This window comes from Dendrobates tinctorius, unplaced genomic scaffold (genome assembly GCF_039654945.1).
Source record: "Dendrobates tinctorius isolate UK_male_01 unplaced genomic scaffold, ASM3965494v1 ptg000196l, whole genome shotgun sequence".
Taxonomy (NCBI): Eukaryota; Metazoa; Chordata; class Amphibia; order Anura; family Dendrobatidae; genus Dendrobates; species Dendrobates tinctorius.
In genome coordinates, this window is record NW_027361863.1 from 5,617,225 (window position 1) to 5,644,556 (window position 27,332).

Here is a 27,332-nt window from a genome sequence, read left to right on the forward strand (position 1 = left end):
ACCCTAACCCTAACCCTAACCCTGACCCTAACCCTAACCCTTAACCAAGCCATACCCTAACCCTAACCCTAACCCTAACCCTTAACCAAACCATACCCTGATCCTAACCCTAACCTTGACCCTGACCCTAACCCTAACCCTTAACCAAACCATACCCTAACCCTAACCCTGACCCTAACCCTAACCCTAACCCTTAACCAAACCATACCCTGATCCTAACCCTAACCCTGACCCTGACCCTAACCCTAACCCTAACCCTTAACCAAACCATACCCTGATCCTAACCCTAACCTTGACCCTGACCCTAACCCTAACCCTTAACCAAACCATACCCTAACCCTAACCCTAACCCTAACCCTGACCCTAACCCTGACCCTAACCCTAACCCTTAACCAAACCATACCCTGATCCTAACCCTAACCCTGACCCTGACCCTAACCCTAACCCTAACCCTAAACCCCCTTAACTAACCCTAACTCTAACCCAAACCCCTAAATTCCATTGTCTAAACTAATGGTAAAAAAAAAACCGCATGTGCAAAAAAACGCATACATAAGCATGCCAATGCGCACATATGCTCACCATAGACTTATAATGGGTGTCTTGCTGTGAAAAAACGCATTGCGCGCGCATGCGTTTTTTTGAGGCAAGTCGGACGCACAAAAAATGCAACAGGTTGCATTTTGTGCGCCCGAGCGCATACCGCAAAAAAACGCATGCGCAGAAAAACGCGTACAAACGCATGTGTATGCGCACATAAGCGCATCCCATGCAAAGTATAGGAAAAAAAACGCATGCGCTATTTAGCGCTAAAATACCGCGAAAAAAAACGCAAATGTGAAACCAGCCTTACTTAAGCTTGTCAACCTTAATTAACTTCATAATACAAGTTACGCACTGAAAAATGGGGGTTATTTGGCTAAAGTTGTGGGGGGGTAGGGCTGGCTCCAGGTTTTCATGTGCCCTGGGCGAAAGAGCGCCCCTTTAACACATACCACAACTCATCATGCTCCGATACGGCAGAGAAATAGCGGTATAGTACAATGAAAAATACTTCACTTTTTACATCTCATGACAAGGCCCATCTACTTCTCCATACAGAATCATTGGTCCCATATAATGTTTGAAAAAGTATATGATGAGCTTCACATAATGCTACAGTATATGTTGGTCCCCATGGATGAAGCTCCACTGTCTTATGGGCCCAAATAATGCTCCAAACATAATGGGCCCCATTTCTAATGCTCTAGTGTATAATGGGCCCTGTAAATGCTGCTCCAGTGTCTGATGTCCACCTTTGGAATGTTCCAGTGTATGGTGGGCCCCATCTATCATTCTCCAGAGTATAGTGCTCCCCAAAAATTGCTGTCCCAACATTGAAAACAATCAAATAAGTCTCCTCGCTAGGGAATCCCTGTACTCGTCTGGACTCCTCGTCGTCCCCATCTTCCATCTCACTGCACAGTATTTCAACTTTGCAAGTGCTGTGATCCTGAGCAAGCAGGGGGGGCCCACTCGTTGGCGACGGCACTGGCACAGGACCCCTGATAGCACGGTGGTGTGTCTGATGGCGGGTGGGCCGAACCTGCACTTTCATCTGCAGCTTCCTCTTTGTCACCGTGTAAGATGGAACTGTATATGGGAAGGGTAACCTGAGTTTCATCAGGGTCAGATTCAGGCCATGTAGCGTGCAAGGGGAATGTAGTGGTCTGGGTCAATGTACCAGCAGATTCATCGAGCAGTGGCTGGGCATCAGTGCACTTGTGTCGCCCCCAGGAGTACGGTCGCCACAGTGGCATTACCTTCCTCCTAGGGAGTGTGATGTCATGCTTGGGAGCAACGAACGATCTCTCTAGCAGGTTAACTGATTGGGCGGCGTTATTCCCACGAGTCATGACCCTCCAAACAGTGTTCATGAAGGCAAAGTGTTTGTTTTACGTGGGCAGTATGGTTGCAAAGCTGAACCTTAAAGGAATGTCCAGAAGGGCACCACCAGGAGTGGAGCCTATGGTTAAATTCGACTCCACCTGGGAAACCTCAAACATGCCAGCTACAGAACAGATGCACACATTGCAAGCTTAATTCCGTTAACGAACGAGACTCCGTCATGCCCCGCGGTCCGAGTACGGCTTACTAGAGGGACACGCGAGGCTCTGGCACATGAGATTGGCCAATAACTGGTGTGTCATGCCATTACATGTCCGTGGCTGCATGTGCGCTACACTGAAAAGGCCAGCGTTTGTCGCTTATAGGTGCAGATAACCCGCTGAACAACGTTAGTGATGGGGATCTGGGATTACAATTATTACCCGCGAACGATGATTTCCCAGTAAGTGCAGGTCAACCGCAGTTCCGGAATTAGGCCTAACCGTCATTCCTGAAAAAATGAAAAACTTACGTGTGCAAACCACAGGTGCTGCAGCTTGCTTAACAGCTCGCCAGCCGTTCTCACGCCCAGTATGGATTACACGTGATTACACAAAGGTGAGAAAGGGTACCGTATCCCCAGATAACATGTATGGATAGCGTACACATTCAAAATATATGTCTATACATCAGGAGGCAGGCTCAGACGGTGTTAGGCCCAGTATGGATTGCACGTGATTGCACAAAGGTTAGAAAGGGTACCGTTTCCCCGGATAACATGTATGGATAGCGTACACATTCAAAATATATGTCTATACATCAGGAGGCAGGCTCAGACGGTGTTAGGCCCAGTATGGATTGCACGTGATTGCACAAAGGTTAGAAAGGGTACCGTATCCCCAGATAACATGTATGGATAGCGTACACATTCAAAATATATGTCTATACATCAGGAGGCAGGCTCAGACGGTGTTAGGCCCAGTATGGATTGCACGTGATTGCACAAAGGTTAGAAAGGGTACCATTTCCCCGGATAACATGTATGGATAGCGTACACATTCAAAATATATGTCTATACATCAGGAGGCAGGCTCAGACGGTGTTAGGCCCAGTATGGATTGCACGTGATTGCACAAAGGTTAGAAAGGGTACCGTATCCCCGGATAACATGTATGGATAGCGTACACATTCAAAATATATGTCTATACATCAGGAGGCAGGCTCAGACGGTGTTAGGCCCAGTATGGATTGCACGTGATTGCACAAAGGTTAGAAAGGGTACCGTATCCCCGGATAACATGTATGGATAGCGTACACATTCAAAATATATGTCTATACATCAGGAGGCAGGCTCAAACGGTGTCAGGCACAGTATGGATTTGACGGCCCAGACTACACAGCGGAGGAGCAGGGAGAGGTGAAGATTGCAAATGCTGGGGCCCTGCCCAAGCAAGGGGGGCCCACTCGTGGGCGTCGGTACTGGCACTGGGCCCCTCATAGTACGGCGGTGTGTCTGACGGCGGGTGTGCACCACCACCTTCAGAGACACTTGATTGCACTATGAGGGACCCTGTGCCAGTGCCCGCGCCCAAGATTCGGCCTACCCACCTGTCCAGGGCAACGGCACTCGCACGGTGTCGTGCGCTAGGTGGTGACCCCGGCCATGGGTGGGGGAGGCAGCACAGTTAGGGAGGTTTAGAAAGTGGCATATGTTGATGTTGGACATTCAGCTGATGCAAAAGGTGAAATAGGTCAAGTCCCAGGAAGAGGTGGACCAAAGCAAGCCATTTTTCTGTCACCCTATGTGTCATCAGGGGAAGGTGGGACAAAATCCTTGGAAACCCATGCATGGTTCATTTTAATGAAGGTTAGATCATCCACATTTTGGGTTGACAGACGGGTCCTTTTTTCTGTCAGGATTGATCCAGCTGCACTGAAGACTCTTTCCGATAGCACACTTGCAGCTGGGCAAGCGAGCTCCTGTAAGGCATATTGTGCCAATTCAGGACAGGTGTCCAGTTTAGCGGCCCAATAGTCAAAGGGGAATGACCTGTGAGGGAGAACATCGATATGAGAGGAAAAGTAGTTTGTAACCATAGTTGACAACTGCTGTCTCCTGTCACTTTCCATCGATGCAGTATTACCAGTTGTGTGAGCGGTACTTGAAAAATCAGTCCACAACATTGTCATGAAACCCCTGTCTCCAACGCCACTTCTGCTGTGTGCACCACGAACACCTCTGCCAAGCTGCCCCCGTCCCGTACGGCTCGTGTGAGAACCATAACCGCTGCTGTGTGCTGGGAATGCCTCAAGCAACCGATTTACCAGAGTTGCTTGTTTATTAGCCAATATTAGGTCAAGGTTGTCCTGTGGCATGATGTTTTGTAATTTGCCTTTATAGCGTGGATCCAGGATGCTGGCCAACCAGTAGTCGTCATCGTTCATCATTTTGGCAATGCGGGGGTCCCTTTTAAGGATCTGCAAGGCATAATCTGACATGTGGGCCAATGTTCCCGGTGTCAATGATGCACTGCGAGTGCTGGGTGGAGGAGCACTTTCTGGCAAATCCACATCCCTCCAGTCACGCACAAACCCTGTACCAGACCTTGCCACGCCAACATTTTCACTTGCCCCACGAGATGCATCCTCCTCCCCTAAGTAATCATCCCCATCATCCTCCTCCTCCTCTTCTTCCTCCACCTCGTCCAGGAGAGGTCCCTGAGCAGACAATGGCTGAATGTCATCAAGGATTCCCTCCTCCTCTTCCTCCTCATCAACATTGGCTGCAGAAGCCTGCTCCTTAAGGTGCGTCAAAGTTTGCATGAGCAGACGCATAAGTGGGATGCTCATGCTTAGGATGGCGTCGTCTGCGCTTACCAGCCGTGTGCATTCCTCAAAACACTGAAGGACTTTACAGAGGTCTTTCAGCTTCGACCACTGCACACCTGTCAACTCCATGTCTGCTCTCAAAGTGCCTGGCTGTGTATCCTCCCACAAATGCATTATGGCCTGCCTTTGCTCGCACAGCCGCTCCACCATGTGCAGGGTGGAGTTCCACCTTGTTGCAATGTCGATAATGAGGCGGTGGCTGGGAAGGTGGAGCAATCGCTGCAGCTTCTGCATACGAACGGAGTGTACAGGCGACCGGCGGATGTGCGCGCACAGTCTTCGCACCTTCTGGAGCAGGGCTGTTAACTCCGGATAATTTTTGAGGAAGCACTGCACCACCAGTTTCAAGGTGTGAGCCAAGCAAGGTATATGGCTGCGTTTTGAAAGGGCTATGGCTGCCACAAAATTACGGCCGTTATCACTAACTACCTTGCCTGCCTCAAGATGTACACTGCCCAGCCATGACTCAGTTTGTCGCTTCAAGTACTCGGCCAGCACCTCGGCGGTGTGTCTGTCGCCCAAACACATCATCTGCAACACAGCCTGCTGACGCTTTCCACTAGCTGCTCGATAGGGGGACACCTCGTGTGCAACAGTGGCAGCTGCAGATTGAGTGCTCGTACGACTGCGCTCTGTGGACGAGCTTTCGCTTCTGGAGGAGGAGGAGGAGGAGGAGGGTCGAACGCCTACAGCCAACTGTATCCTATACCGTGGGCTAGGCAGCACTGTCCCACCACCGCTGTCCCCTGTGGACCCTGCATCCACCACATTAACCCAGTGCGAAGTGATGGACACATAACGGCCCTGGCCATGCCGACTGGACCATGCATCAGTTGTGAGGTGCACCTTTCCGCTCACTGACTGCTTGAGTGCATGGACAATGCGGTCTTTCACATGATGGTGGAGGGCTGGGATGGCTTTGCGAGAGAAGAAGTGGCGACTGGGTAGGACATAGCGTGGTACTGCATAGGCCATGAGTTCGCGGAAAGCTGCGCTTTCCACCAACCGAAAGGGCATCATCTCAAACGAGATTAGTTTGGCAATGTGGGCGTTCAAACCCAGTGTACGCGGATGAGAGACTGAGTACTTTCTTGACCTACTCATAGTGTCTGGGAGGGTGAGCTGGACTTGAGAGCTGCATATGGTGGAAGTAGCGGTGGACAGGGCGGACTGAGAGAGGGTTGATGATGGTGATGGAGTTGTTGTTCTTTCTGATGGCCTAGAATCAGTCTTTCGTTGATATAACAGTGGGATTCCCTGACTGCTGTGGCCTTGCAACGACACCTCAACATTTGCTGCAGTGCTAACCGGTGGGCTTACAGTGGGGGAAACAATGTAGCGTTGTTGACTACCTTCGTTGTGATCAGTTGCACATGTGGCACTTGAGGTTTGGTGTTGTGTCCACGCTTGCAAGTGCATGGTGTTTAAATGTCTAAGCATGCAACTGGTATTCAAATTTTTCAGATTTTTCCCTCGGCTAAAGGTCTTTGCGCACTTCTTACAGATAACCTTGGCCTGATCATGAGGATTTTGTTCAAAAAAGTGCCACACTGCACTCTTCCTACTTTGGCAGACATTTTGCGGCCTAGCACGCTGTGATCTTTTGACCCTCTGGACAAGCTGTCCAGCAACTCTTTTGATTTTTGGAACCTGTCTTTGGAGTGCTCCGGGCCTGCCAGATAACAGCTGTTGCGATGTTGATGTCTGCTGTGGATGCTCCTCATCTGAGATATTGGAAGCAGCACCCTCTTCCCCCAATGGATGCCAATCTGGGTCAACAACTGGGTCATCCATCACCTCCTCTTCAATGTCATGTGCACCTTCCTCTGTGTCACCGTGTATGGTGGTATAGTGTGCGGGAAGGGGCACCTGAGTCTCATCAGGGTCAGAATCTGGCTCTGTACACTGCAAGGACAATGTAGTGCTCTGAGTGAATGTACCAGCAGAATCATCTATCAGCGGCTGTGCAGCAGTGCACTCCATGTCAGATTCATCTTGGCCTGGGTAATTCACCATTTCACTTGATAATCCAGGCATGGTATGTGAAAACAGCTCCATGGAGTAATCAGTAGTATGGCCTGCGTCATCCTTCAATCTTGGTTGTGGTGAAGGACCCAAGGAAAGGTGTGGTTCATGAACATGAGCCTCCAATGACGACTCAGTGCTTTTACTTTTTACAACTTCAGAAGAGGAGGCGATAGAGCTGGAGTCAGCAATGTAAGACAAAACTTTTTCCTGATGCTCTGGCGTTAAAAGCGGTTTGCCAACTCCTAGAAAACTAAGCCTTCGAAGCCTTATGGAGCCAGACGATGACGCAGGCTCAACACCTCCTGCATTCGGTCCTATTTTGCTCTTGCCACTACCATCAGATCCAACACCATCATTACCAGCTGCCAACCCCCGCCCAATTCCACGGCCTCTTCCACCAGCCTTCCTCATTTTTGGTAGAAATGTAGACAAAATCCAACAAACTATATAGTAATTTAAAACAAGGTACAAGGTGTCTATAGGACAGGGGAGATTTTGAATTTCTGCAGACACTTGTGGACACTGGACACTTTTGGATTGTGTGAGCCCACTGAATATCTGAGCGCTATGTCACAGGCTCGATGGCACAGCTGTGACCAAAGTGACTAGAGGATAAGTGAGATTTTGAATTTCTGCTCACACTAGTGGACAATGGACACTTTTGGATTGTGTGAGGCCCACTGAATATCTGAGCGCTATGTCACAGGCTCGATGGCACAGCTGTGACCAAAGTGACTAGAGGATAATGGAGATTTTGAATTTCTGCAGACACTTGTGGACACTGGACACTTTTGGATTGTGTGAGGCCCACTGAATATCATAGCGCTATGTCACAGGCTCGATGGCACAGCTGTGACCAAAGTGACTAGAGGATAAGTGAGATTTTGAATTTCTGCTCACACTAGTGGACAATGGACACTTTTGGATTGTGTGAGGCCCACTGAATATCTGAGCGCTATGTCACAGGCTCGATGGCACAGCTGTGACCAAAGTGACTAGAGGATAAGTGAGATTTTGAATTTCTGCTCACACTAGTGGACAATGGACACTTTTGGATTGTGTGAGGCCCACTGAATATCTGAGCGCTATGTCACAGGCTCGATGGCACAGCTGTGACCAAAGTGACTAGAGGATAATGGAGATTTTGAATTTCTGCAGACACTTGTGGACACTGGACAATTTTGGATTGTGTGAGCCCACTGAATATCTGAGCGCTATGTCACAGGCTCGATGGCACAGCTGTGACCAAAGTGACTAGAGGATAAGTGAGATTTTGAATTTCTGCACACACTAGTGGACACTGGACACTTTTGGATTGTGTGAGGCCCACTGAATATCTGAGCGCTATCTCACAGGCTCGATGGCACAGCTGTGACCAAAGTGACTAGAGGATAAGTGAGATTTTGAATTTCTGCACACACTAGTGGACACTGGACACTTTTGGATTGTGTGAGGCCCACTGAATATCTGAGCGCTATGTCACAGGCTCGATGGCACAGCTGTGACCAAAGTGACTAGAGGATAAGTGAGATTTTGAATTTCTGCACACACTAGTGGACACTGGACACTTTTGGATTGTGTGAGGCCCACTGAATATCTGAACGCTATGTCACAGGCTTGATGGCACAGCTGTGACCAAAGTGACTAGAGGATAAGTGAGATTTTGAATTTCTGCTCACACTAGTGGACAATGGACACTTTTGGATTGTGTGAGGCCCACTGAATATCTGAGTGCTATGTCACAGGCTCGATGGCACAGCTGTGACCAAAGTGACTAGAGGATAAGGGAGATTTTGAATTTCTGCAGACACTTGTGGACACTGGACACTTTTGGATTGTGTGAGCCCACTGAATATCTGAGCACTATGTCACAGGCTCGATGGCACAGCTGTGACCAAAGTGACTAGAGGATAAGGGAGATTTTGAATTTCTCCAAACACTTGTGGACACTGGACACTTTTGGATTGTGTGAGGCCCACTGAATATCTGAGCGCTATGTCACAGGCTCGATGGCACAGCTGTGACCAAAGTGACTAGAGGATAAGGGAGATTTTGAATTTCTGCAGACACTTGTGGACACTGGACACTTTTGGATTGTGTGAGCCCACTGAATATCTGAGCACTATGTCACAGGCTCGATGGCACAGCTGTGACCAAAGTGACTAGAGGATAAAGGAGATTTTGAATTTCTGCAGACACTTGTGGACACTGGACACTTTTGGATTGTGTGAGCCCACTGAATATCTGAGCGCTATGTCACAGGCTCGATGGCACAGCTGTGACCAAAGTGACTAGAGGATAAGGGAGATTTTGAATTTCTGCAGACACTTTTGGACACTGGACACTTTTGGATTGTGTGAGGCCCACTGAATCTCAGAGCGCTATGTCACAGGCTCGATGGCACAGCTGTGACCAGAGTGACTAGAGGATAAGGGAGATTTTGAATTTCTGCAGACACTTGTGGACACTGGACACTTTTGGATTGTGTGAGGCCCACTGAATATCATAGCGCTATGTCACAGGCAGAAATTGGCTAGTGTATCACAAACTACAAGGTGTATGTAGAATTGGGCAGAATAGGAATCTCCCTAGAGTGCAGGTCTGTAAGAACGGAACATGTCCTCGACTTATTCTCACAGAGTGACACAGATAGATTCACTGTGGCTGTGATAACAGCCGTTACACGGTACTGTGTGAGGAGCGACACCACTGTATGGTGTGAAAAAATGCACGCTCAGTACCTCAGCAGGACAAAAAAAAAAATTGGGATTGCTTTTAAAAAAGCAGTTTGCAGAGCAGTGGGTAAACAGCAATGCAGCTGTCAGGAAGCCTTAGAAGGCAGCCTAACAACCAACACCACTGATACACCACAATATAGCCTCCCCTTGCACTGCACACACAGTGACTGGTGTGTTGTACAGGCACAATCGCTAGCAGCAGAAGCAGTTTTTTTTTCTTCTTCCCTGCCTAACGCTCTCCCTACAGAATCAGCAGCAACCTCTCCCTATACTGAGATAGGCAGAAGTAAGATGGCGGTCGGCGTGCACGCCCTTTTATACCCCCTGTGACGCCCACCAAAGCAAGCCAATCACTTGCATGCCCTTCTGAAAGATGGTGGTGACCCGTGCCTATGTCATCACGTTGCCCACAGTGTCCGTGGATCCTGATTGGCTGAAAAAGAGCGCAAAACAAACTTTTGAAACGCGACTTTGGCGCGTAAGTCGCCGACCTCGTGGCCGACCTCACCCTAGGGTCGGGTTTCGTTTCATGAAATCCGACTTTGCCAAAAGTCGGCGACTTTTGAAATTTTTCGACCCGTTTCGCTCAACTCTACTGTGGACGCTTCAGAGAGACATTACAGATGCTACTCACAAGCGTAAATGTACCAAGAGAAGCCTCACAGGGAAGAAGAATCGATTTTACTGTGTGTTAGTGAGCTCATTGCAGTTAAAAAAATGATTTTCATGAAACATTCGTAATAAAAAATTAATTTTATGAGTCTATTCTCATTTATTTTAAGGTATTGTCTTATTAAACATAGTTACTTAAATTGTCAGAAAACGTGATGTCCTATGATTCAGTGCACTCAAAAACATAAAGATAACGTGGAATAACCAAAACAGCTCTTGAAAAAATTTTTTTGCAGACCTGTGTAATAGATAGATAGATAATAGAGAGATAGATAGATGATAGGTAGATAGATGATAGATAGATAGATCTATAGAGAGATAGATAATAAATAGATGATAGATAGATTGATAGATATATAATAGATAGATAGATAGATAGATAATAGATCTATAGAGATAGATAATAAATAGATTATAGATAGATAGATAGATGATAGATAGATATAGATAGATAGATAGATAGATAGATAGATGTTGCCATGTTGAGCAAATAAATACCACTATTTTTGCTTAATTTTGGAGTACTGCTGTTCCTTTTTTGTATTTAGATAGATATTAGATAGATAATAGATAGACAGATCATAGATGATACATAGATAGAGAATAGATAGATAATAAATAGATGATGGATAGATAATAGATTGATAATAGATAGATATATGATAGATAGATAATAGATAGATGATAGATAGATATGGAGCGCCCCATCAGGGCCTAGCGGGGTACTCAGTACCGGGCCCATCGATCTCAATCGGAGTTGTCACGGAAGCTGTGACCCGGTCCATGGCCCTGGGGCTCCATGGCAAAAGCGGGGATGAAATGAGCAATGAAATAAAGTTTATGAATAGTTCGTGACGCCACCTGTGGCAAGTGAGGTGTTGGGCCGACGCTGCATGCAGATCCTCTGGGACTGATGGTGGGTTGCAGCCAAGATGGTGAAGCTCCCCACAGGTGGAGCTGTGGTCCCAGGGCAGTGTAGATGAAGCAATGGAGGAGAGGCACAGGCGGTGTAGAGGCCGGTGCCCAGATGTAGTAGTGCGGGGTGTAGTGATGCGGGAATAAGTGGAGGACACCAGGGCATGTAGTTCCAAAGCTTTACTCACAGTCTGCAGCTCACACAGATGCCTGCCTCCGTGCTGTGTCCTCCGTGTCCTGGGCTCAGTCAACCTCCAGGCAAGATAGGATGCTCCCTTCCAACACTCCGCCATCATGTACCTTTCTGAACGTCTCCTCTATAGCACCTTTAAGTGAAGTACTCCTAGTACTGAGTTACACTGGAGTGCCTCCTGACAGGTGTTCCCAAGAACTTTACTTCTACGGCAGACAGCTGTAGCCTGCTTCCGGGACTCCTTAATCCTGAGTCCTGGCTCACTATACAAGTTGCTGTTGTGCCCCCAAGTCTTAGATGGGAGTAGTGCATTTACAGCCCACTACTCCACCGGTGTCTGCTGCAGGACCTTCAGTATCCATACAACCTCGGGGACCGGGCCCCGGCCTTGCGCTTAGAACTTCTAGGCAGGGTTCTTCCTCTAACCCACGTCCCCTGTGTTCCCTTTTACTCCTTCGTTCCGTACTAATCCCTCTCTCTCATAGAAGGTCAGGTTTCAGTCCAATGTCTTTCTCCTTCTTTCCTTCCCTGTGCCAGCTGGCTCAGATCACTGAGGCAGCTGCAGCACTCCTTCCTCCATCCCTCTTCCAGGGATCCCCACTCCTTTCCGAGTGACTCTCTCTCACTCACTCACTGACTGACTGACTCCCTAAACCTTCCCGCTCTTTATGTATTCTAAACTCCGCCCACCTCCCAGCACGTTTCGTGTTCCAAGCAGGGAACCACCAAAGGTGCTCTGCTACTCTCTAAGCAAGGAGCCGCAATGTGGCTTTGCTGAACTACTGTGTTGTGTGGGATGCGAGTGTTGGAGCATGGTCAGGAGTTCCCACCTTACCTGGATGGTGGGGCACCACACCTCAGGAGGAGGTGCAGTACCTCTGTGGCGACTGAAGCCTCAGGGGCGCCACAGATAGATAGATACTGTAGATAGATAGATAATAGATAGATAAATACTTAGATACTTAGACACTAGACATTTTCGGTACTGTCGCTGCAGTGCCGCTGGATACTTTGACAGATAAGGAATTGTCACATTCTGAGCCCCGAATTTATCAGCTCAATAGTCCATAACTTGTTCATTCTTTAAGAAGAAGAGAGCCATCTTTCTATGTGAGCTCGGCTGGAGAACACCGGATACATAAATAGATATTCATTCCTCTATATTGCGGGAATCCAGCAGATAACAGATTTCTCCCTTATCGTGTGGCTCGGGTTGCATGATGTCTGACGCTGGGTTATTGCTGAGCTCAGCAATCTTCACTCCTCTGCTGGATAAATGTGCTCCTTTATTCCATAAAATAAACCTCTGCCAATTACCTGGCTGTGATCGGTAATCTTTTACCCACAGTAACGAGGAGACGCAATCTGTCTGCATATGGGATCAATACCAGAAATGAATGGCACCTTTACCATTGATTCCCTCCGTGTACTTACATAATTTATTGTGGCAGTGTTTTCTGCACAATTTTTCCTAGTTACTTATCAGAACCAAGAAATAACAAAGCAAATTAAAATGTTTTCTCAATTCATCTATCAGCGCCCAGTGTAGCACACCGGGTACCTGGGAGGAGATCTAGCGGTCCTGACGCTATTTAGCACGGTCCTGGTACCCTCATCGCCCAGCACAAGTTATCACTGTATTTGGGGCACATACCAGTCTAGTATGTGCTGGAATGATACCAAATCTCTTGCCCCAAGTGTAAAAAGCAGAGATGAGCGGATCAATCTGCAGAGAGTCGAGTTCAATTCAAATTTTCTGATATTTGCAGTTCCACGAGAATTGGAACATTTTGAGATTTGTCGCACCACGGGCCCAAACTGTGCACTCCCCGATGTTGTAAGTAGAGGGGGATTTGTCTATGAAGCATTGGAGACGTGTAGGGCTTTGGAAGCCGGCTGGATCCAGCATAATCAGTGTTTACAAGCTCTAATGAAAACAGCTTGTAAGTGCTGCACTCTTTGTCTCGGTGACCGGTCACCACTGATCACCTGCAGAGCTGGCTGGTAACATAGGAAACGAGAAGTATACAATAAAATTAAACATCCATCTTTTCATGAGAACTAAATTGCAAATTGGCTTGTTTTTACAAGCACTCTGTATTTTTACCCATTTAAGATGATGAGAATAACCCTTTAAGGATCTGTGTGACTACCACCTTGCTGACTGTTTCCAATACATTTATGACTGTACACAGAATGTAACATCAGATCAGTGCCAGGTCTCATATTTATTAGACGAAGGGTTACTGATTTTTCCATTTTGTCTTCTGGGAGACTTCTGCCTTGTTTTTGGTACCCATGAGTACCACCAACTCTTCTGGGAGTCCTTGAATTCTCCCCTTTTTTCTAGGTGCTTCCCATATTTTATGAGTGAGTAGACAAGTTTTGATAACTACGATGAAAAGGGTCCAGTCTTTTACAATATGGGCATTTGTGCCAAGAGCAGGGTTCTGTGTTACAGCCGTGACCTTCCTGCCAATCCTTCAGGTGCGGTAGCATTGCCTAGAGGCCTAGAGTCATAACCAGGAGCATAACAATTATAGTTGCATGGGCTGCAATCGCACCAAGGCCCTTGAGTCTAGAGGGTTCAAAGGGTCCCTTTGGCCTATATGAAAAGACCATTGCTGTTAAAGACTTGCAATAGTTGGGTGCCCTGTTGGGAGTTTTTGCTTCAGGGTGAATGAGCTTAAAGTTACGCCACTGGTCATAACGTAATACTCCTCGGCCCCAGTTACAAAATCTACTAGAACCCAATGTGAGCCATTTATACAGTGAGTCCATAAAGTCATGGTGCACTTTTGACCAGTCACTGGAAAGCAACAAAAGATGACAGAAATATGAAATTTGCTCCAAAATAAAAGAAAAACTCTCCCAGTTTCATACCTATTCAGTGCAGTTCGATGTGGGCTCCATTTGTTGCCCTACACACATACGATACGACAAGCGATACCGAAGTTCTTGTCACACACGGGTAAGGATGTCTGGTGTAACGGAGTGAATAACGTCTGTGATTCTCTGTTTTAAGTGATTAATGTCACCATCTGCGCATGTGCACATGCTGCCACATTATCCTACAGAAATTGGGAGGGTTTTCCTTTTATTTGGTGCATATTTCATATTTCTATCGTCTTTTGTTGCTTTCCTGTGACTGGTCAAAAGTGCACCATGACTTTACGGACACACTGTATTTAAAATCCTGGTGTTTTATGTGTCGTAGGGTGCTTTTAGTCCTTTGACTGCTACCTCTGCTCTCCCTGATGAAAGTAGGACCAAAACGCGCGTCGGGGTGGATGCACAATCTCTGGGATCTCCATTTAGTATTTATGCAAGGTACTTCTTACTGACTCTTACAGGTTTTAGTGTATATCTATGCATATGGATATATCTATATACTGTTCTTAGCACAATATACCTTACATCTGTACTATATTATATTGCATTGATATCACTGTTTAATTATTTTCACTCCTTTCATATCGTTCATATCATAACATCAGTCTTGTTATATTTATAATAGTTTGCTCAGTATCTAAGTGCATAGTACTTAGTACATAGTACCCACCTTTCGTGTCTACCTCTTTCCTCATAGACTGTAAGCTTGCGAGCAGGGCCCTCATTCCTCTTGGTATTTGTAATAATCTATGTGATGATTGTTATGCTGTAATGTCTATCGTCTGTACAAATCCCCTCTGAAATGTAAAGTGCTGCGGAATATGTCGGCGCTATAGAAATAAAATTTTTTATTATTATTATTATTATTACATAGTGATATCATTATATTTTTAGTTAGATATTTATTTTTGATATGATGTTATTCTCTACTTTACTTGGTATTAAGTCAGTGTAATGTTTACTGTTTATGGAGTGTTCCTCTTGTGCGCCCTTTTCCCACAGCTTGTCTCTGCACGTGTATATGATACTCCCTGTTCCCCTCCTTTTCCTGTTTTAATTCTTTGTACCAGCATAACAAAAATGAAAAAAATATTTTTTTTAACAAATCTTTTACTATTCACTGGCTATTTCCTCGTTTCTTTTCTGCCCCCTATAATTAGAGTATGTCCTTGGCAGTACCCACTGATAGTTAACAGTATATTCAGCCTAGTACAGGAACCGGCACTCGCCAGTGAAGGATATATGTGTAAAGGGATTAAATATAAGGCATGGGGGAAACGAGCAAGTGGCAGATGTTGGGGTAGTCCTGCCTGGTGTTTTACGGTCTGGGCCCCATACGCCAGTCAGGGCAGTAATGCCCTGATGGCGGCCCTGTTTACAAGCAGTACCAGGAGGGAAGGGTCTAATTTTACACGTGCACATAGAAATGTACTGAAAATGTATCCAGCCTGCTACCAAAGATTCTAGGGCAAAATTTCGACAAATACAGTGTTACAAAATGTAACCAAGAATATAAATCCGAGAAATATCTCCCAGGTCTTCAGCGAGTGCCGCTCTTGAAGATTCATGTCCGCTGCGGCTGCATCTCGGCTTTAGTGCTGTATGAGCGAGAGGACGAAGTAAACGGGTAAAAAGAGACAGAGGGGAGAGTTTAAATTTAGCTTCGGTAAGGGATTAATGAGCAGGAAGATGATGCTTATCTGTCTTTGGGAACTGGGGCTGAGGGTAATTTAGTGTCAGATGACACCCATTTGGTTTAGGATGTAACTGAAACACTTTGATAGACAGTGATTTACATTGATTAACCAGCGACAACCACTTAACGCTAATAAATCTTTAAAATATTTAAGAGGAAGAAACGCGGGGTGGAATATTCTCAAGGTAACAGGTAACAGAGGGATCAGAATCCTGTGTGTTCAGGCTGGAAGGAGCCGAGTCGAGGAAGATATAAGTGATAATATAAAACTTCTCTCCCTTCACACATGTAAATGTTTCACCAATTATGCCGAATAAAACGACAATAAACATGATATATAAACTCCCGCAATCTCCGCGGATAAAGACATTACCTTCACTGTGCAACTGCGCAACAGCAATTGGGCTAATTTACCGGGAATTGCTTAAAGGAATGCTCCACCTTAAATGAACCTTGTCTTTGTAGGCATAAAGTAGAAAATCTTGTAACTTTGTGAAAATATTTCTGATTTTTCTTTTTGGCTTTTCTTTTGTTCACTTTTGAGTTTATTTTTTACTCTGTACAACAATGCTTTTGTTACGTGGAAACCATCAACCACTTGCTGTTGACAGGTCCACCGTTCTTAGTGGATGTCTTATGATAGTATTTGAGTGAAAAATGGTGTCAATTTAGTGAATGGTTTGTGAATCTAATGCAATAATAGGGGCGTAAAATGTATGAAAATGTAGGATTATTGTGTGGTATTAAACAAGCAGTGTCCGGGGATCATACTATAATCATTTATGCCACACGTGCCAACTTTTGAAGTTTTGGGAGGTACTGGCAGGCAGAAAACATGACCATGACCCGTTATAAATGTTCTCTACCCCCTTCTCTACCCCCCTTGGTGTGCGTTTCGGCCTGATGAAGGACATGTCAGACTCATCCACAAAAATCCTACTTGACACACTCATTTTTGGAATTTTTTTAGGATTTTCTTGGCACCAAAGAAATTTGATAAGTCTACTAGGAGTCCATTAGCAGATTAGAGATTTTCACAAAGACTTTATTCTGCCATAATGCAACATTTTGACCTTTGCAGGTCTTTGTCAAGCTTAACTGGGTCGCCCTCCCAGGGCTGTGGGGTACTCGGTACCGGGCCGGTGTCAGCGGGATGTGTCACAGCAGCGGTGACCCGGTCCGTGGCCCTGGGCGCCCAAGTAAAAGGGGGATAGAATGGTGGAATGTAGTTAATTGAATGATAGTTCGTGACGCCACCTGTGGTGTTCGGCAAGGGAGATGTTAAGCCGACGCTGCATGCAGATCCTCTGGGACTGATGGTATGGTGCAGCAAAGATGTAAAAGCTCCCCACAGGTGAAGCTGTTGTCCCAGGGCAGTGTAGATGTGGTTGGCACGTGGATGTAGCGGTGCCGGAAGGGTAGGAAGCAGACAAAGACACAGCGGGGTGCAATTTCTGTACCTTTACTTGATAAATGCAGTCCAGGGTCCTGATTACAGATGGTAACGGAGCAGGCTAGCCTGGAAGCAACTCAGGGATTCTCTCTCAGCAGATGGGCTGTGCAGTCTCCTTCCTAGCATTTATTTGAGTGAAGTACTCCTAGTACTGAGTTACACTGAAGTTCCTCTCAATTCTCTTCTACTCTTGCTCCTCATATGGCAGACAGCGGTAGCCGCTCTTCCTCTCTTGGCTCACTCCGTGCTGTTGTGCCTCCGAGTCTTAGATGGGGGTAGTGCATTTATAGCCTCCTGCTCCTCTGGTGTCTGTTGCAGGATCATTAGTATCCATAGAACCGTGGAGACCAGGCTCCAGTTCATGCGCTCTCACTGGAGATGAGCCTTTCCTCTCTGCTTGATCTCCGCGCTTCTTCCACACGTCTGCACACTTCACCCTCCTCACACTAACTAACCACTCCTTCCTCTTGGCCCTCAGAGAGCACTCCTCCCCTTACTTCTGGTTCAGAGTCCCCCCTGCTGGCCTGGAGTGGAACTGTGTTGCATGTATAGGTTAACTGCGAGAGAGACCCTTCATTGCCTCCAAGCCTGGCATTACCCTCCCTGGAGGAAGGCAAAGCCACTGTGGCGGCCATACTCCTTGGGGCGCCACATTACAAAGATCTGCAAAGGTCGACACGTTGAATCATGGCAGAATAAAGTCTTTGTGAAAATCTCTAATCATCTGGATGGGATGCTGTTCCTTCTTTCTATTGATGGTTTGTGTTCCAATTGGGCCACCATTGGACCAGAACGTGCATCTCCTTATTGAAGTTCCGTCAGCTAAAGTGCATTGATCTAGGAGTCCATTAGGTCTCCCCTTTTTTTTAGAAGCCAAATTCAGGCAACTGGATCAGCACATCATTGGAGAAAACATCTGATGTCATGTTACTCCCGCCACCTGCAATTCTACCACTTCCCGATGGTCCAGTCACTGCTTCCAGACCAATCATTGCTCTCAGATCAAATGTTTATTTTTCCCTTCCGATATGCCCAGTTTTTGACTGGGGCTTACCATGTCTATAAATGTGTTTGTATTGCTTAGAAGCACATTATAAGTGACAATTAGAGTCTGATTTGGAGAATTTACTGAACCAGGAGTAGAATTCAATACTAATGATGTAGGTCACAGTTTTCTAACTCTTGGTGTCTCTGGGTCATTGATATTTGAGATTTTCAGTTGTATAGATGTTTTTTATGCATTTTATCTATCAATAGTAATAAATAGTGATAAAAATGATGATAGGTTGTCACTTTCCTTGTTGCTTTCAGGGGCATGGCTAAAGGAGGTGTAATGGGAGTAGGTAGTGTCTGGTTCTTGAGAGAGTCCAGGGATTCTCGAGCCACGTGCAGATGAGCGTATAAATGGGATTTTCAATCGGCCAACACACTGATCCATGTTATTCAATAGCGCTGCTCAGATAAATGATTTTATTTCTTGGTCCAAAAGTCCGTGAGAAAAAAAGTGCAGCATGAACAGAGCCTCAGATAAGATTGACGTATTCAAGGCTATGGGTGGAAGAAGAAAACCGGATCCCATATGAACCATCTGATCGACATCCGATTTTTACAGATAGATTTCTATTATAAACCTAAGAAACTGTATGTGATCATGTACATGTTTTAATGTAGTTGTATCACATGCAGTGGAATCGCACACTGACATCACACAGATGTAAAAAATGGATAAAAATCTGATGAGAATTTTAAAGAAATTGTCCAAGTTTTCTGGATGAAACTCTGACAATCTTTCATACTCCCATCTGACTGCAAGAACCCTAAATCTCACCAGTGCTATAAATGGCACACAGTACTTGAGGGGGCACATTCTGGAATCTTCATCGGGGTCCAAGAGATTCAAGTTACACCTCTGGTTACAAATATAACTGGATGTTGTATCTAATATACCAATATCATACTTCTGAGAAATCCATGAGCTCCAAAACCATAGAATAAGAGAGATATGCATTTTTTTCCCTTTAGCTTGATAAAGGTCCTGTGTGTCTGAAACGTTGTGATTTTTCTGTATCAATAAAGTTGCCAAAAGATGAATGTCTGCTGCCCAGGTTCTTGGATTTCTTTGTATTCCTACATTATTGTGGAGGGTTGCACCACTCTTCTTATGTCAGGGAGGTTTCAAGGAAAAGGGGAAACATTCCAGACACCTGACAGATTTGAAAGTTCTACATCTCCTCAACTAGATCTTCGAGGTTTCTTGTGCTTGACGCTGAAATGATTCATCATCAGACAGAGCTCCAGCACCCAATTACACACTTGGAAGGTTTAAAAAAAAAGGCGGCTTTGGGGTTTTGACAATGAAAGGGTGTGAAAGGTTTGTAACCTCCAAAAATGGGGCACAGGTAAGGAATAGTATCTGCAAAAGTTGGCCGGTATAAACAATATGCATCCTGAGGATCAGATCAGAGGCCCGGCATCATAGTTATCAAAATCAGGATGAAGTTTTTGGTAAATGACATCAGATTCTCAAGTCTTCAGGGATAGACTCATCATGACATCATGAAATGAAAGCCAGGCTGCTGCCATGAACATGTACTATTATACTGCAGGTTGCAAATGAGGACCCATCCGGAGGTAAATGTTACAATCCCTTACCAATGTGATTGTTTGCCCCTGCTCGGTGTTCACTGTTGTCACTCTTGGAATGATCTTTGGGCAATTGATATTAAGAGCTTCTAGCTGGAAGTGAGTCAGTGTGTGGCCTGGGTCGTATCATATGGCAAGCAGAAATCCTAATTGTTGGGGAAAGAAAAGTATTAGGTTGGAGGTCTGGATGTTTGCCCAAAAAGAGAACTTATGAGAAACCTTGGAAGAGTCTGTAAAGGGTGTTATTGATAAATAGATACATGCAGATGGTAAAGTGATCGTGGTGAGCTTTAGGGTAGCCCTTATGAGACGTGCTTTTGAGCTTGAGGGCAGCCCTTGTGAGACGTGCTTTTGAGCTTGAGGGTAGCCCTTGTGAGATGTACTTGTGAGCTTGAGGGTAGCCCTTGTGAGAGATGCTTGCGATGTCATGTTTTATAGATGTGCTGAGATGTGGAGAGATTCAGCTCTTGGGTGGACTAACAAGCCTTAAGTAACTGGCCCACTAATCAGCTGAAAGAGATTAAAAACTGTTCCCTAGTACATTTTACAGGAGGCACTATGAATTCTAGAGCATAGCTTCCCTCGGGCATCCAGCAAACCCAAATTCAGTCATTAGGTCAGCCTGGTAGTGAAACATAATTCACCACTGTAGGGAGATGTTTCCTCTGCTTTAGAGTTCAGTTAATGACGTGCTTTACACCAGTCCAGCAGATGCCTGGCATTGTGCGAGCTGATCTTAAGCTTCTGCGCAGCTGCTCCACCATGGAAACCTATTTTATGAGGCTCCTGGTGTGCAGTTCTTCTGTTAATGTCACTTCTAGAGGCAGTTTCAAGCTCTAATGAAAGGAACAACGGAGAGGAGATGGCTTTTATGTGCTACACGCTTCAGCTTTTAGTGAGTCTGTGTGGGCTACTACTTCCAGACTGAGCTATTGTTACTCCTGATGCTTCAGCTTCACAATAATTGTACTTGCAGGTGATCAGCTCAGACCTTGATATATGTTACCTGATCCATTTCAAGCACTGAGCACAGTCAGTTGTCAGGTCCCATTTCCTCTCCTGCACTCTGATGACATCAGGTCAATTAAAGACCATCTTTCCCAATATTTCTTTTATTTAAAGCAGGGGTGGGGATTGTCCGGCCCACGGGCCGTATACAGCCTGCGATATCATCTGCGGCGGCCCGCAGCCACTTTGCACGTTATTGGCCTTGGGCCCTTTAATTCTGCAGAGGTGTGTGCGGACGGCTTCTCTGTGGTCGGCACTGCCACCCTCCATCACTCACTCAACTTATTGGCATCATAGACGCCGATACAGTTGAAAGCAGTGGAGGAGAAAGCGCCAGACGCTCCCTCTCCCATCACTCCCCCTCTGCATGTGACTCAGTGAGGGTGCGATGACGTCACCTCATCGTGCGCCATGCTGCGCCAGCAGTGGAGCCGATGAGACCAGAGCAGCAGAGCCTGGAGCAGTGCGGGGATCAAGGAGGAGGGGAGAGTATTGTGTGAGTGTGCGTGTATGCATTATTGTGTGTGAGTGCAGGGGCTTCGCTATACCGGAAGTCTTCAAACAGAGGCTGGACAGACATCTGACTGGGATGATTTAGCGAATCCTGCTTTGAGCAGGGGGTTGGACCAGATGGCCCAGGAGGTCCCTTCCAACTCTACGATTCTATGATTCTACTGTGTATTGTGGGAGCTGTGCCTGCACTATACTGTGCGTTGGTGGGGAGCTGCACTGTACTGTGTGATGGGGGGAGTTGCACTGTAGTGTGTTGGGGGAGCTGGACTATACTGTGTGTTGGGTGGAGCTGCACTGTACTCTCTGTTAGGTGGAGCTGCACTATGCTGTGTGGGGGGAGCTGAACTATACTGAGTGTGGGGGGAGCTGAACTATACTCTGTGTGGAGGGGAGCTGCACTATACTATGTATGAGGAGGAGCTACACTATACCTTGTGTGGGGAGCTGCACAATACTGTGTGTGGGGGGAGCTGGACTATACTATGTCTGGGGGAGCTGTACTATACTGAGTATGGGGGTAGCTGCACTATACTATGTGTGGGGGGAGCTGCACTATACTGAGTATGGGGGTAGCTGCACTATACTATGTGTGGGGGGAGCTGCACTATACTATGTGTGGGGGGAGCTACACTATACTGTGTGTGGGGGGAGCTGCAAAATGCTGTGTGTGAGGAGCTGCACTATACTGTACGTGGGGGAGCTACAATTTATTTAAATCTTTGAATTAATATAGTTTGTTCATTTTTAAGTTAAAATTTTTATATGGCCTCCAAACGCTATTATAAAATTCCAAATGGCCCTTGGCAGAAAAAAGGTTCCCCACCCCTGATTTAAAGAGTAGCCATCATTTTAATTTTTATTTCATACATGAATAGTACCCATGAAAATAAGTAGCTTTGTAATACATCTTATTAGAGAAATCTGCTTCCTTTTCCTCCTGCACCATCTTTCACTTTCAATTCATGGGTAAAATCTGCAAAATTTGCATTCATTGAAGACAGATTTTCACATTACTGAGATAGGTGATAATGATAACACTTATCGCTTATAAATTTCTATGGAGATGAGAGGAGTTGGAGACAAACAGATATTTCTCTGCAAGTTCCATATACCTTTATGAGCACCAACTGTCAGCTATTTCAGTTATGTGAAAAGCTATATGTAATAAAGACAAATTTCACCAATGAGCTGAAAATGATGAGAATGAATGATCAGTTCCGGAGCAGAAAGAAGAGGATTTCTCTGATAAGATATATTATAAAGTTTCTTATTTTGACAAGTACTATTAATTTTTGGGGGAAAAAAAGTAAAAATGGTTACTCCACTAATTTTGGAGTTGCTCTCCTTTTTCTTCTGTTCCCCCCCCCCCCCGTGCTAATGTTATGCCCCCGGCTATAAACATGTAAATGTTCCTTTCAACCAATAGGGAGTAATAGGTCCAGTTGGTTGAAGGGAAAATGAGCACCATTATTACTGGGGAATACGGAAAGGAGGCGCACAGAAGTAGAAGAAAGACTGTTCCGGAATCAGTTCAGCAGCAATCAGAAAAGGTACTCAAGTTTAAAGAGGTTGTCCACTTCTCAATCCCTTTGTTTCCCTGTTGCTAAATAATAACACCTATATTGACCTCCGATGCCGGCACAGTTCCAGTGTTGTAAGCACTGGCACTCTTAGAGATTGCATAGCAATGTCACGCAATCCCTGTGGCCAATCAGCCCTGGCTTCACACTCTTCTCCTACAGGTGAATCACATACATTTGGAGGAAGTGATAGAGCAGCAGCTCTCATTTCCTTCCATCCCAACCGTGAAGCATGGTGGGGGAAACATCATACTTTGGGGGGTGATTTTCTGCAATTGGGACAGGACGACAGCACCGTATTAAAGGGAGGATGGATGGAGTCATGTATTGCAAAATTTTGTCCAACAACCTCCTTCCCTCAGTAAGAGCATTGAATGCACAGCTAGGGCAACTAAAAAGTGGCTCCATAAGAAGCATTTCAAGGTCCTAGAGTGGCCTAGCCAGTCTCCAGACCTTAACTCAATAGAAAATCTTTGGAGGGAGATGAAACTCAATGTTGCCCAGCGACAGCCCCGAAACCTGAAAGATCTGGAGAAGATCTGTGTGGAGGAGGGGGCCAAAATCCCTGCTGCAGTGTGTGCAAACTTGGTCAAGAACCACAGGAAACTCTGACCTCTGTAATTGCAAACAAAGGTTTCTGTACCAAATATTAAGTTCTGTTTTTCTATTGTATCAAATGCTTATTTCTTGTAATAAAATGCAAATTAATTATGTAGGAATCATATAATGTGATTTTCTGGATTTTATTTTTAGATTCTGTCTCTCACATTTGAAGAGTTCCTATGATAAAAATTACAGATCTCTCCATTCTTTGTAGGTGGGAAAACTTGCAAAATCGGCAGTGTATCAAATACTTATTTTCCCCTACTGTAGTTCATCAGCTACAGGAGGAGTGAGGGTCCTGCTCACAAGCTTACAATCTGTAAGGAAATAGGGGGACACAATAGGTGGAAGTGATTTGTCATGTACGGTCCAGCCATCATTATAAAAATAGGGCCTTTCCAATAAGCTGCCAATATTAAGGTACAGTTACCAAGCGCTACTGGGTGCATCGAGGATGTGGAGGGACCACATTCTGAGAAAAATTTAGGAAGAGGGAAGAGTAAGATTAGTAGGTTAGTTAGGTGTTAGACTTGACTAACGAAATGTGCTTTTAAAGCATTCTTAAAAATGTGCGGGCTAGGTATTAATCGGATTGTACGGGGGAGTGCATTCCAGAAAACTGGTGCAACACAAGAGAAGACTTGGATACAGAGGTGTGAGGTTTAGATTACGGAGGATGTTTGCCTTAGATCAGTTGCGGATTGGAGAGCACGGGTACGGTGATAGAAAGAGATAAGGAAGACGGGGTGCAGATATTCTGTAGTGGATTGGCAACCAGTGAAATGAATGGCACAGGGGTGGAGATATCGGTGTAGTGGCTGGGCACAAATACAACACTGGCTGCCACATTTGGAACCTTGCTGCCTCCCTTCACAATAAAGCTCTATGGCTCATGTATTATCGTCATCTTCTTTGCAATGTTTTGTATTTTCTGATTGTATATTAAGATCTCTGGAGTGTGTAGAGAAAAAGTTTAACATCACCTGCAGGTAAATATCTGATGTGAGGTCACTGATAAGTGACTACTTAGACTTTCATGTCTTCTCATTGTGTTGATTGTGACCCACCTGCTGATTATACATTTCTCACATCAGCGCATACTTGTATAAGATTACGTAGTCATTGATTTTTATAAAATACACCTGCACCTGTCACCTTCCTATTAGTAAATTCACAATCAGGGATAAAAATAAATTATTAAATAAAATTCAATTTTTGCTTATTTTATTTTCATCGCAGGGTCATTTTGGAACCCTACGGATGACATAAAGGAATAAAGGACCTAAGGACGGTATTCTATACTGTCGCTTCCGATCAGCAGGGAAATAGTACTTAACAAATAATTCTAGGTTGGAGTCAGAACCTTTGTTGGACGTTTTGTTGGCATATGTGGGCAAACGCGTTGAGAAATGGTGAGTTCCCAAGAGAGACACAGGGTTTAGATTGGGTCTGTAATATGCTGCTCCTGGGCTGTGCAGAGCCAAATAACAAAGCTCTACTTTAGTAAGTGCACTGTTGACCCTGCACGTCATGTAATGGAGACTCTTGTAAAACGTACCTTAGACCTTTGAGAATTGCGCCGTCATCTGACCGGTTTATATTCATTAGCGCATGGCACATGGTGGTGTAATGCACTATTGACTATAGAGCAGTGGAAACGTGTCCTCTGTAGTGATGACTCCAATATCACTATCTCACAGTCTGGTGGATCACTTTGAGTTTCACAGATTCGTAGAGAAATGCTATGTACCAAAAATGTATAGTGCCTCCTATAAAATGTAGTATAGCAGATAAGATAGCATGTGGATGATTCTTGGATATTGATCCCTTACACATTTACACAATTGTACCCACTAACTTTCGAGGTAGGTTCTTTCCCACTTTGGCATTACTAAGTCCATTTGCACAGAGAGAGCTTCATAAAGGAATGGGGTGATGAGTTAAATATGGAAGAGCTGTAGTTGTTGCTCCTCACCTCAGTTCAGCACCTCTGGAAGTAAACAGAACATCAATTTAGTGCCATCAAGATTAATGATTGATTTCAGAATTTTTTGGCTGAATGATTGTGGAGCGCCCGCCAGGGCAGTGGGGTACTCTGTACCGGGCCACTCCTTAGAGGGGCAGTGTCACAGTGGCAGCGGTGACCTGGTCCGTGGCCATGGGCGTCCAATAAAAGGGGATATTTACAAGGGGTGAAAATAAAGAGTTTGTAAAGTGTTCTTGACGCAACCTGTGGTTTCTGGTCAGAGGTGACCAGCGCTGCAGGGCAGATCCTCTGGGACTGATGGTGATGCAGCAGAGTTGGTATAGCTCTCCACAGACAGAGCTGCTGTCCCAGGGCAGAGGTTGGGATAAAGATGTAGAGAGTGATGATGTTTGATGATGGTAGATGTAGCAGTGTTGAGTGGGTGTTGAGGAAAGAATTCAGAGGACACAGCTAGGTGTAGTTCCAAAGCTTTACTCACAGTTCTGGTGCACACAGATGCCTGCTTGGTGCTGTGTCCTCCAGGTGAGGGGTCCAGCCAACTCCTAGGCAGATGGAACACATCTTTCCAACACTCCCTTCAGTATATGCTTTTCCTGGCCATCTCACTGTTGCTTTTCCACCTCTTCCTACACAACACCTCACAGTCAGTGTCCCAGGCCAGCAGCCGCGGACCTTGTCGGATAATATACACTCTGCGTTTCCTTGCTCCCTTGTGGCTGCCTTTCCGGCGAATATAACAGTGGTTAGTGGCTGAGGTACCTAAAGGTGCCACAACTGTCAGCTTTCTAGCTGAGTCCATTGTCCACTCCACTAGGCTAGGGGCCGATACCCTTCTGCGACCTGATCCCTCCACCCAACACCATCAGCGTGGAATGAGCTCCACGGCCAGTATATCCACTGCTCCGTGCCTCTGAGGATCCCTTCCCTCTTCAGGGAGCCTCCTTCTATGTTTCTGTCCTTTCCAGCAGTTCCTCCAGACCAGGAGTTTATCATTTTCCCTCTTCCCCTATGGGAAAGCTGCCTATGCACGTCCTTAAACCTCTTCCCCTACGGGAAGACTATCCTAACTTCTGTTTCCCGCTCTAACCCCTAAGCCCCAGCCACCTCCCAACGCCCTTTCTTAGTCAGCAGAGATATAGGAGCACCTACTGCTATAGTGTGGGTGCAGGTGTTGAGTCAGAGTCAGGTCAGGTGCCTCCACCTTACCTGGGAAGTGGGATACCACACCTCTGGATGAGGTGCAGTTCCTCTGTGGCGACTGAACCCTCAGGGGCGCCACAACTGCAAACTATGTCGCCTGTTTTGACTCAATCATTGCAACTCCCAATTTTTTGGCCATTTCCCTTTGCTCATTTGTGCATCAGGTAGCTGCATCATCCCGATGTACTGCTATTATGTCACTCTTTTAAGCAATATAGGCTGGCTTAGATGGCAGGATTGTGCCTGAGTATTCAAGTAGGTGTTGCTTATGCTGCTATTATGGACTTCTTATCAAGGCTGACATTCTGCCATGCCAGGTCTACAATATTGGACTTTGTTGCAAACTCAGCCCTGCTACATCACTGAGTTTGCTCTGCTATATCACTATTGAACCTCCTATGTAGCTCACCTAGTCCTATTCCTCAAAAATGTGTCAACTCTGCTAGTCTACCAGAC